We start from the raw sequence: 11,147 nt of genomic DNA on the forward strand, positions 1-11,147 counted from the left end.
TTTTTTTTTTTTTTAGGATGGGCATTCTTTCCAGTGATGGCTAATTGAACCCTGTGATTCACATAAAGGTTTTACCTAAGCTGGTCCTTATTCAACAGATGCAGTATATTGCCAGGCCTCTATCTTCCAAAAATCTTTTCAGCTGGGTTGGAGTGGCCAGAGCTTGTAGTCTGCCAGCATAGACTTTTGAAAGCTCAGGGTTTTCTACACACCATGAAAAGGCATCAGAGGGGAATATTAATAGAAGAATCATAGTTGATAATAAGAATTATAGCTGAAAGGGATCTTAGTGATCATCTATCCATTCTAACTCCTTCATTTTACAGATGAGAAAACTGAGACCCAGAGAGGTTAAGTGATTTATCCAAAGTCACGACTGCTAGTAAATGGCAGAGCCAAGACCCTAATGAAGGCCTTGGGATTCTAAGGTTGGTGTTCCCTTCAGTTATACTACATTTTACATACATTTGATCATTCAGTCCTCATAAAAGCCCTGTAAAATGTGGTTGTACACTTTGGACTCTGAAGACTGGAATTCCAGTGCAAGGTCTGCTACTTGCTATATACATTTGTGACCTCAAACAAGTCCCTTAATTTCTCTGGGTCTTAGTGTCATCATTTGTAGAATTAGTGAGTTGGTGAGTTGGATTAGATGGTCTCTAAGGGGCTCCTTCCATTTTTCCAGCTCTAAATCCTATGATCCTTAATCTTTTTCTCCCCATTTTGCAGATGAGATTCAAAGAACAAGGGGCTTTCCTTCACCATCATACAACTAGTAGAGACAGATTTCATTCTATACTGTGATATTTTGAAGGATCTGACATGTAGGAATTTGGGGAAAGTAATCAAAGACAGGCCTGTGTCTTTTAGAATAATGATCATCATTTATGTAGTACCTTAAAAGCTGATAAATATTTTTGCTACAGACATAACTGGAGTTTTGTCTTAATGATAGAGATAATTATTGAAAACAGTTTAAAAACAAGACCTTCTTTATCTTCAACTGAATAAAAAAGTGACATCTTTGAAAACTATAGAATCTGGAAAGGAAAGGTGCTCATCAGTTGAAAAATAGCTAAAGAAATTGTAGCATATATGAATGTAAGGGAAAATTATTATGTGGTAAGAAGCGACAGATATGGTGGAGTCAGAGAAACCTAGGAGGAATTATATGAACTGATGAAGTTAGTTAAGTGAGCAGAACAGTTTATACTGTGACCACAGTACTGTAAAGGAAAATAGAAGGTCTATGGAACTGTGACCAGTTATGGCTTCAGAGGACAACTGACAAAAGTATTGCTTCCACTTCTTGGCAGAGGGGTGATGAACCAGAGGGTGCAGAATATAGGACATTTTGTTTTTTGGAGGGGGAAGGTGGGCAACTGGGGTCAAATGACTTGCCCGAGGTCACATGGCTAGTTTTTGTGTTAAGTGTCTGAGGCTGGATTTAAACTCAGGTCCTCCTGATTCCAGGGCCAGTGCTCTATTCACTGGGCCACCTAGCCGCCTCCATATGGGACATTTTTAGACACAGCCCATGTATTGTGATTTATTTTGATTACTAATACTTATTTGTTACAAGGAGGGTTTCTTCTATTGGAGGGAGTTGGTGAGTAGTGATTAATTTTTTTTTTTTTTTGCTTTTTGGAGGCGGGAAGGCAGGGCAATTGGGGTTAAATGTCTTGCCTAAGGTCATACGGCTAGTTTTGTGTTAAGTGTCTGAGGCTGGATATGAACTCTGGTCTTCCTGACTTCAGGGCTGGTGCTGTATTTACTGGGCCACCTAGCCACCCCTTGTCATATTCTATCTTGTCTCATACATATTTGTGTCGTTATAGTATTCATCCTATTAGTTATATCCTTGAGGGCAAGAACTGTCATCTTTGTATTACTAGCACCAAGCCCTGGTAGATTCTTAACATAGTTTTGCAAAATTGAATTAAACATCTCAACAGGCCTTTCACCTCCCTTTGTCTAGCTGGGAAACTTGTGAATTTTTCTATTTCTTGACTTCATTGTCTTGTTTTCCTTGTTGGTCCCATTCAGTTGTGGAAGAATGATGCTTCAGGTTAGGCTACAGTTTGTAGTCAGGAGGGTGAAGGGGAGATATAGGTAGCAGTTTCAAGAAAAAAAACCCAAATCTTTCTCATTCTATCATATACTTGGGAGAGAAAATCATAGGATTTATATCTAGAAGGAGCTTTAGAAATCTGGTTCATTCTTTCTTTCCCCCACTTTTTAAGGATTATACAATTGAGACCCATAGAGATGAGGTGATTTGTCTTGAGATAAAACAATAGAGTCTGGATCTGAACCCAGGTTCTTTGACTCCAAATCTAATACTTGTTTTGTAATTACAGGCTGCCTCTGAGAAGATTCAGGATGAGTAGTAGGAAAGAAGGCAGCCTTTTTTTTTTTTTTAATCATTTTTATCTTTAAAGTGATTAATCTAACCCCTTTCATGTAATAAACCTGGAGGAAATTGCAGGGAGGAGGGGAGATGCCCTAGACTGTACTGTAAGATGACAAGAATGTGAGGCTTATCAAAGAGATGACTTAGTGAACAATGGCCTTCCACCCAGGGAGCCTCAACCCTAAACTCTTGCTCAATATCCTTTTAAATTCCATGATGAAAAGAAAGGAAAACTAGAAGCTAATGTTCCCAACCAACACTCCCCCCTTGCCCCCCATGATTGGAAATGGTGTTTAGTAAGGGTCAGGAGGTCTCGTGTGCTTCTTCTGGGCTTGTAGAATATAAAATCTAGTCATCATGGGGGGGGGTAGTCTTTATAATTCAGGGTACTTTGTTGGTGTCAGAGGACCAGGATTTGACCCTGATTCTGCCTTGTTTCCTAGCAAGACCCTTTATTTCAGTCTCAGTTTTCTCCTGTAAAATGGGCTCTGGTCTTGGGAGTTTGGAGACTTGGTTGGGTTTGATTCTAGGCTCCACACTTGCTAGTTTAGTGGGATCCTAGGCAAGTCATTCTACCTCTTCCTGACTCATTTTCCCCATCTGTAAAATAAGGATAATTCTTGAGCTACCCTGGGGATAGGATCAAATGAGATAATGCATGTGTAAAGCCTTTGTAACCCTCAAAGTGCTATCTGAGTGTGAGCTGCTATTATTACTTTAAAGGGAGAATTGTAATTTAAATTTGTTTGGGGGTAGGGTGGGACTGGGAGAGTGTCTGTAGCTGTTAATAAACATGCCTGAGTCATTTACTACTTTGGTCCTGTCATCTGAAGCCTGAATGGTTGACCCAAGGTCAATTTTCACATGAATGGGGCTGCTTCATAGAGAAGGAAACATCTTAATGATTGCACTGAGTGATGGCTTAATAAGGCCCCTATGCCATATGTGTGCCTGGCTTAGAAGAGTAATAGCACAGTTTTTTCAAAACAGTTAGTTCTCTATTTGAATCAAGAAAATGCTTCCTAAAATAAAAATGATTTTGAAAATATCTGGATGAATTAAAAAAGAAGCAATCTAGACAGTTGATTAGATAATGCTTTTGTAAAGGTGGAAGATGGAGCGCTATTCCCTTAGTTTTCTCATTTGTTAAAAGGAGTGAAATTAGACTAGATGACTTCCAAGGTCATCTAGTCTTAACATCTTAACTTCTGAGGTTAAGCTCTAACGTTCTGTATTCTAAGAATTCTTCCAGCCCTGACATTCGGTGTTTTGAGGTTCTCCTTGTAGATCTAGGCTCTAGTGCTGGTACTGGAGTTAGGAGACACCTGGATTCAAACAAATGCTTTCAGCATTCACAGTCTCCATCTCCCTGGGCAAATCACTTTGGGCATAATGGTACTTGTAACACTACCATTGTTGTGAGGATCAAATGAGATCATAGATCATGTAAGTGCTTTGTAGATAACAAAACGTTACATATTCTAAAATTTAGCATTCTGTCAAGACTTCCTTTGCCATATTGGGAGGAGACTGCTGGGTAATTCTTATACACTGTAATGACATTGTGACAATAGCATTATTACGCATTAGCATTGATACTAATATTCATAATGTTCTTTGTTCTGAGGTCTGTTCCAATTTTAACTTGTAATTTTTAGCATGTTTTAGCTTCAGATAATGTGAAAGCCCTTGAGATAATTTGAACATCTCTTTTTAAAGAGAGGTAAGTCACTTGCTTGGACTCACATAGATAATAAGAGGCAGAGCTAGTACTACTTCCACTACACTATGGCCTCTTCCTTACTTATTATTTTTATACTTTGACACTTCGGTAATCTATCTTAATTGATTTTGGAGAAACTTCCTTTGTTTAAAAATTTTGACTATACTTTGATATCAGGATAAGAAGATGGAATAGACTGTGATGATCTTAGTAGGCAAAGGTAAAATCATGAAAGGTTGGAAAGTTGCTTGTTTGGTTGCCATATAAGAGGAGAGGGAATAGTATGAAACGGTCTGGAAAAGTGGGCTGGAACAAGATTGTAGGCCTTGATTGCCAGATTCCAGAGCTTCTACTCCATTCAGTAGGTTTCTGAAGGCCATTCACTTGAAAGAGGGATTAGAATTGCTGTTCTTGGCGCCACAAAGCAGAATTAGGAGCAGTGAGGTAGGAGGGTAAGGAGTTACATTAGAAAGAGACCATGAGAGAGCTGTACCAAGTGCAATGGGCTTTCTAGGGAGGAGTAGTGAGTTCATCTTTACTGAGGCCTTCAAGCTGAAGTAAAAGATCACTTGTCAGGGATGTTAAAATGAAAATCTAACACTTTAGGTAGGTGTTAGATTGGATGTTACCTGTTTCCCAGCATCCTTGTCAGCTGCTAAGGTTTTGTGCCACTTTCTTCTAAAGCCTGTGTTCTTGCTCAACTTTTCGCTTGCTAATTTGTAGCTGGGTTTCTGAGGCCTAAGGACTGAGTCCAGGACAGAAGTTGAACGCTAAGGTTGTTTTTTGTTTGTTTACTCCAAACTCAGTGCTATTTTCTTTTATTAAGACCTACTATGGTTAAGACATTGTGCTGGATACTCAGGATATAGAGACAAGAATGAATCTGCTTCTGCCCTGTAGGAGTTTATATTCTATCACTCATAACAACCCTGAGTGCTTCTGGATGCGTCGATGGATTTAGATATTGAATGTAGAAAAGCAAATAGAAATTTTTGACTCAAAAAAAAATTCCATTCTTGATATATTTTATAATATAAAGATTTAATACTGAGTCTTGAAGTGACTTAGTCCAGTCTGACCTCATTTTATAAAGGAGGAAACTGAGGCCCCAAAAGGTTAAGTGGTTTGCCCAGGGCCATACAGCTAGGAAATAACTGGAACAGGATTTTTGAATCTCAGGGTCCTCTAACTTTAGATTTAGTATTCTTCTCATTGTATCATGCTGCCCCCAATCTTCATGCTTCTCTCAGATAAGTCTTTTTTTTTTTAAATCTATTTTAAAATAGGGATTATTTCATAGGCATGAGTTTAAGTAGGCATATTACTAACAGGGACTTGTGAATAAAAAATGGTGCAAACAATTTTATCCAAGACAGCATTTAGAGTTGGAAGGACCTAAGGGGATCATCCAGGGCAGTCATCTTATTTTTCACGATGAGGAAAGTGAGGTCTAGAAAGCATAAGTGACTTAATCAAGGTCAAATAGTGGCAGCAAAACTTGTATTATCTGTCTCTAAATTCAGTGTTCTTTCCACTGTACAACATTACCTTTTAACATGTATGACTGGACAGTGTGTTTTAGCCCTACAGTCAGAGTGGCTATCTACAAAATACTAAAATTTAAAAAGTATGCAGCATATTAATAATTTACTTTGTGCCCCACACAGTGCTTAAGACTGGGGAAACAAAGATGAAAAATTACACAATCTGGCCTTGCCCTTAAGGAGCTTACATTGTACTAAAGGGATGTGGCATGTACCCCACAGATAAATATAAAACAATATTGTGATTAGTAGCAAAGGAGACATTTTATATTCCCTAGAAAAATCTGAAGGAAAGAGACTTTTTAGTTGTGGGAGATAAATGACTGAATAAATGAAAAAGCATTTATTTAAATGATGATTCTGTGCTAAGCACTGGAGATATTAAACAGAAAAGCCAAACAGCCCTTGCTCTCAAGGAGCTCATGTTCTAATTAATGAGGGGAGACGACAACTACAGGAGGTTCCAGCTGCAAGTTAAGGTAGAAAAGCCCCAGTGATCCCTGGAATACATTAGGAAAAACAGATGGCCATGCATCATTAAACCATCTTATGCTGTCAGAGACCTTGGTATAAAAAAAACTTTTCTTTTTCCAATCTTGAGTGGTTATGGGTGTGGATGAGGCTGGGGATTTAGCCCTATCAGAGACAATTACAGTTCTCATTTCCACAGGGACTGTTTCCCTAGACAATGGTGGTGGGGTCTGGGCTGGTAATCTGGAGGGCATTACTATACCTGAGGCTCTTGGGCTTACCTGCCAGTTGATCAGTAGCTGATGGTAGCAGTGGCAGCATATCCCCTTTCCAAAAAAGGGGTGTTCCTCTTTATGATGGCTTTGGGGGACAGGCTGGGAGCTGTGACAATGTTTTGGGGGGTACACTATTCTCCGGACTCTTGGACTCAAGGTTCTGAGCTATTCCTCCATGCCCTGCCCTCCCCAGGAGAAGTGGTGACAGTGGTTTGACCTACTTGGCACATGGATCATGCATTGCTTTGCAAAACTGGTAGTATCTGAGCTAGATCTGGAAGGAAGGATTTCAATAGACTAATACTTTACAAATAAGCCTTTGTGAATGGATAGAGACTGGAGAAAACAGAATAATCAATTAACCAACAGGCTTTAAGAGTTTAAGATATGCGGGGTGGTCCAGTTAATAGAGCACTGGCCCTGGAGTCAGGAGGACCCAAGTTCAAATCCGGCCTCAGGCACTTAACACAAAAACTAGCCATGTGACCTTGGGCAAGTCACTTAACCCCAATTGCCCTCCAAAAAGCAAAAAAAAAAAAAAAGTTTAAGATATGCCAGGCACTCTGGTAAGCATTGGTGATAGAAAGAAGAACAAAAACAATTCCTGCCTGCAAGGGGCTCACATTTTAGTGGGGGAGACCATGTGTACCTGCAGGATACAGAGTAGATTATACCTTAGAGAGGACTAGCCGCTGGGAGACCAGGAAAGGCCTCCTACAGAATTTGGCTTTTGAGCTAAGTATTGAAGGAAGCCAGGGATTCTGGTAAGCAGAGCTGAGAAGCAAGAACATTCTGGGCATGGAGGAAAGTCGATGCAAAGGCGTGGAGACACAGCAAGTAGACCAAAATGGAACAGTGTGTAGAGGGGAATAATTTATAAAAGGATTGGAAAGGTATGAGGGGGGGTTGTGAAGAGATTATGTGCCAAATGGAGCTAATATTTATTATATCATTTATTATTATATATAGTTATAAATGGAGCTAATATTTATTATATATAATTATAATATTTATATTAATATTTAATATAGAGTTAATGGAGTTAAACTATTGTAAACTATTAAGCTATTATTATTATTATTAAATAAACTATTGGAGTTTTATCTAGTGGCTTGGTAAGGTAAGGAAATTTTGGAAATTGAGGAAATCGAGGAAATCAGGGTCAGACCTGTGCTTTCAGGATATCCGTTGGCAGCTGTGTGGTGGATGGATTGGGGAGAAATTGAAGGCAAGGAGTCTAGTTAGGAAGGTACTGCAGGAACTCAGGCAAGTGGTCAGTCAGTTAACAAGCATTTAATAAGCACTGTCAGGTACTATGCTAAACTCTGAGAACACACAAGAAAAGCAGAAATATGATCGCTGCCCTCAGAGAGTCACATTCTAATGGAAGAGACAACATGTGAAAAAGGGTGGTGAAATGTGAATAGAGATTAGGAGGAATACTGGAGAAGTCTTGCAGAGAAAAATTACAAGATTTGGCAACTGATTAGATAAGTTTGGGAAGCAATTTATTAGTCACATTTGGCTGAAATGCAGTGTGTGAGGAGAGGAATAATGTGAAATAACATTGGAAAGGTAGGTGGAGCCAGATTATAAATAATCTTAAATGTCAGGTTGAGTTGATATTTTATCCTGGAGGTGATTGGGAGGCACTGAACTTGTTTGAGCAGGTTAGTGACTTACTTAGAAGACCTCCAGCACTTTGGGTAAATTTATGGGAGTTTTATGCTCTAGCCAAAGAATCTTCATGAAATAGAAAAGCATGGAAGGACCACACTCTACTGACTAAGGGGATTGCCACACTGATGAGATCATGGATCTCCTGAAATATTGAAATGTGATTAATTTGTTTTGCTCCTGCCTTGATTCTCCTGGGGTAAAAGGTTATAGATGCAGTATTTCTTTGTTGTTCTATAATTGATTTCTTAAGGTGACCATAGGGAGATGGTTACACAGGGCTTTACTTACTGAAAGACTTAAGATGTTGGAAAGGCTTGTGTCTAAAACTTTATTTCTAGTAAAGGGATGCTGATGCATGCTCTTCCATAGAGAGAGTTTTAAAGTTTACAAAATATTTTGTTCATTACAGTCTTGTGAAGGAAAGAGGCAGTAGCAAGGATTGTTCTCTCCATTTTCGAAATGAACTGAGGCTCTCCATCAAGGCAAGTGATTTGTCCAAGACCACAGTGCTAGGAAGTGACAGAACTACGTCTTCTGATTTCATGTCTTTCCATTATACCAAATAGGAAAACCATTTTGTGTAGGTTATTTTTGAATTGAATAGAGAGGCAGATCTGTTGGTCACTTGGGGCTTTTCTTTTAAAGATCGTTGTGTCAGCGCCTGGCTAATGGATTTCCAGTGTGTTGAATTCAGCTGTTCTGGCAAACCATCTGTTTAGGATGATAAGGAGAAAAATCACTAATCCCCTAACAACTGGGGAAGTTTTCTTGACTGAGCACTTTTGGTCCATAACGGTTTTTGTTGGCATATGTAGTTTCTTCATTGTTCTACTTGTTTTATTTGTTATTACTGCTGCTGCTGCTGATTATCATTACTGTAATGCTTTAAGTTTTATAAAACACTTTCCTCCCATCTGCCAAATGAGGTAGATATTACAGGCCTCATTGTTCCCATTTCATTGATTAGGAAACTGTGATTCAGCAATTAAATTCCTTGTCCGTGTTTCCATGGTTAGTGTTAGATCAAGGACTCCAACCCATGTCCTCTGACTCTTAAGTCAGTGCTTTTCTACTACAGTGCTTTTCTTCTTATCTAGCTTTTCTTCACAAAATAATAGAAATACAAAATGGAAGAGATTTTAGAGGGCTGCACAGTATAGTGGAAATAACATTGGATTTAGAGTCAGAGGACCCTGTTGGGGGGAGGAATGGAAATGACATTCTGACACACATTTCCTGAAGTATCCAATAACACTTATTTGCAATTTATATTTGAAATTTAAATGGCGGAAAAATTTTTTTTTGACATCTTCAAAGTACCCTTGAGACCCTTGTGTCCATGATCATATACTATATAATTTCTGAATAGATCATATTTTGGTTTTGCTTTTGTAGCTAGCTGTCTTGTGAACGCCAATTTTGCTGCTTAATAATTAATTTGTTGTAGTGGAAGAAGCATTGAGTTAGGAATCTGGAAACATTAGTTCTAGTCCTGGCTTTGCCATGAACTTTTGGGCAAATCGCTACTCTGTTCTGGGGCTCAGTTTTCTCATTTGTAAGATGAGCAGGTAAAACAAGATGCTTCCTGGTCCCTCTCAAGTTCTAACAGTCTGTGTTCTTAGATCCCTTATGGGGTCTACATGACAACTGCATTTTGAAACTTTATATTTTCTTATGCCATATTTGTAATTTCTGAAGGTTCTATTCGAAAACAACAATAAAACTTCCTGCCTCCTCTTCAGAGGGAGAAAAGAGAGATGTAAATGCAAAAATGTCATAGGTTTAATTCCCTACCTAGCTTTCTGAAAAGTACTTCTTTCCTGCTATATAGAAAAAACAACCATTAATGACCTCCATCTCTTCTCCCCGAGGCCCTCCATCACAGTGCTTGCTGGTTTTGTTGCCCCAGCCTTGTAGCTATGCACAACTTTGCTTTGCATTCCTGCTCTTAATAAAAATTTGAAATGAGGTCCGGCATCTTAGACTGACTTTTCTGCCAGGAATCCGTTTTCAAGGCTGTGGCTACAAAATTGGTAGGCCATGCAAGCTGCTTGAAGGGGGATGTTGGTTGGTGATGTAACAGTGATTAATGTTTCTATAGAAATGAAGGCCCTTCTCAAAGAAAGACCTCGAAAAGCTGAGCAAGTCAGAGGCACATAATAGCAAACAGAATGGAGAAGCTTCTTGCTTTTGCCCATAATCCTTCCAGTTGAGAAGATTGCATTAGGGGAAAAAACACATAAGTGTTCTCAACTAAAAGGACATCTTGTTTTTGTCAAGGCTTTCAAAACATGTGACCTTGACATTTGTAGGTGGTAGAAATAAAATGTTGCTTGAAGCTCTGCCAGGCTGATCCTTGGGTCCCTGTATTTAAAAGCATTTTCTGATCTTTTTCAAGTGCTGTTTGTCAGGTTGGCTAATGGAAAACAAAAGTTAATGGCATTAAGTCATTAAGGCATTAAGAATCCACTCACTGAAGCACCTAGTAGGAGGCAGACGGGAATGAAATTCAGCTGAGAATAAGCAAACATTTTTTAAATAGCCTACTGTGTGCTAAGACAGCCTTGTGCTCAGGCTGGGGATAAGATGAAACCTGGCAGTCTGTACCCTCAGGGAGCTTACTTACTAACTAGTAGAAGGGGTAAGATTAAATACACTGATAACTGATGTTAGGACAGACTTTGAAGACCTGAGTCTCAGACATGCCTCTGATAATTCTTAGCTTATGTGACCATATGACCTAGGTCACTATGTGAACTCACAGGAGTTAGTGTTGCAAGATTTTAAAAATCTTTTGTTTAACCCCCTCATTTTACAGATGAAGAAATTAAGGCCCCAAAAGGTTAAGTGACTTGCCTAAATCCAGTCACTCAGTAAATAGAAGAGCCAGGTTAGTCCTTTGAGAACAGCATTCTGTTTTCACTACACTAAGCTGTCTCCCCATCCCCTAAATGAATAAATTAAACCAATACTCCAGTATTTCAGAGAGAGAGGGTGTGTGTGTGTGTGTGTGTGTGTGTGTGTGTGTGTGTGTGTGTGTG

The 11,147-nt window shown here is 39.1% G+C and overlaps 1 protein-coding gene and 1 long non-coding RNA gene across 3 annotated transcripts in view; one reads left to right on the plus strand and one right to left on the minus strand.

Annotated features, from left to right (window-relative positions):
- The window catches only part of NR6A1 (nuclear receptor subfamily 6 group A member 1), a 251,344-nt gene that overhangs the window by 6,610 nt on the left and 233,587 nt on the right, over nucleotides 1–11,147 (plus strand). The window lies entirely within an intron of this gene.
- LOC138157201 (uncharacterized) overlaps nucleotides 8,423–11,147 on the minus strand; it is an 81,435-nt gene continuing 78,710 nt past the window's right edge. The window contains exon 4 of the long non-coding RNA XR_011167331.1: nucleotides 8,423–8,817. This is a non-coding gene — a long non-coding RNA (uncharacterized lncRNA). The remainder of the gene's footprint in view (nucleotides 8,818–11,147) is intronic.

Source organism: Petaurus breviceps, unplaced genomic scaffold, assembly GCF_028583685.1.
Source record: "Petaurus breviceps papuanus isolate PSGF00001 unplaced genomic scaffold, PetGlider_PUasm1.0 171, whole genome shotgun sequence".
Classification (NCBI taxonomy): domain Eukaryota; kingdom Metazoa; phylum Chordata; class Mammalia; order Diprotodontia; family Petauridae; genus Petaurus; species Petaurus breviceps.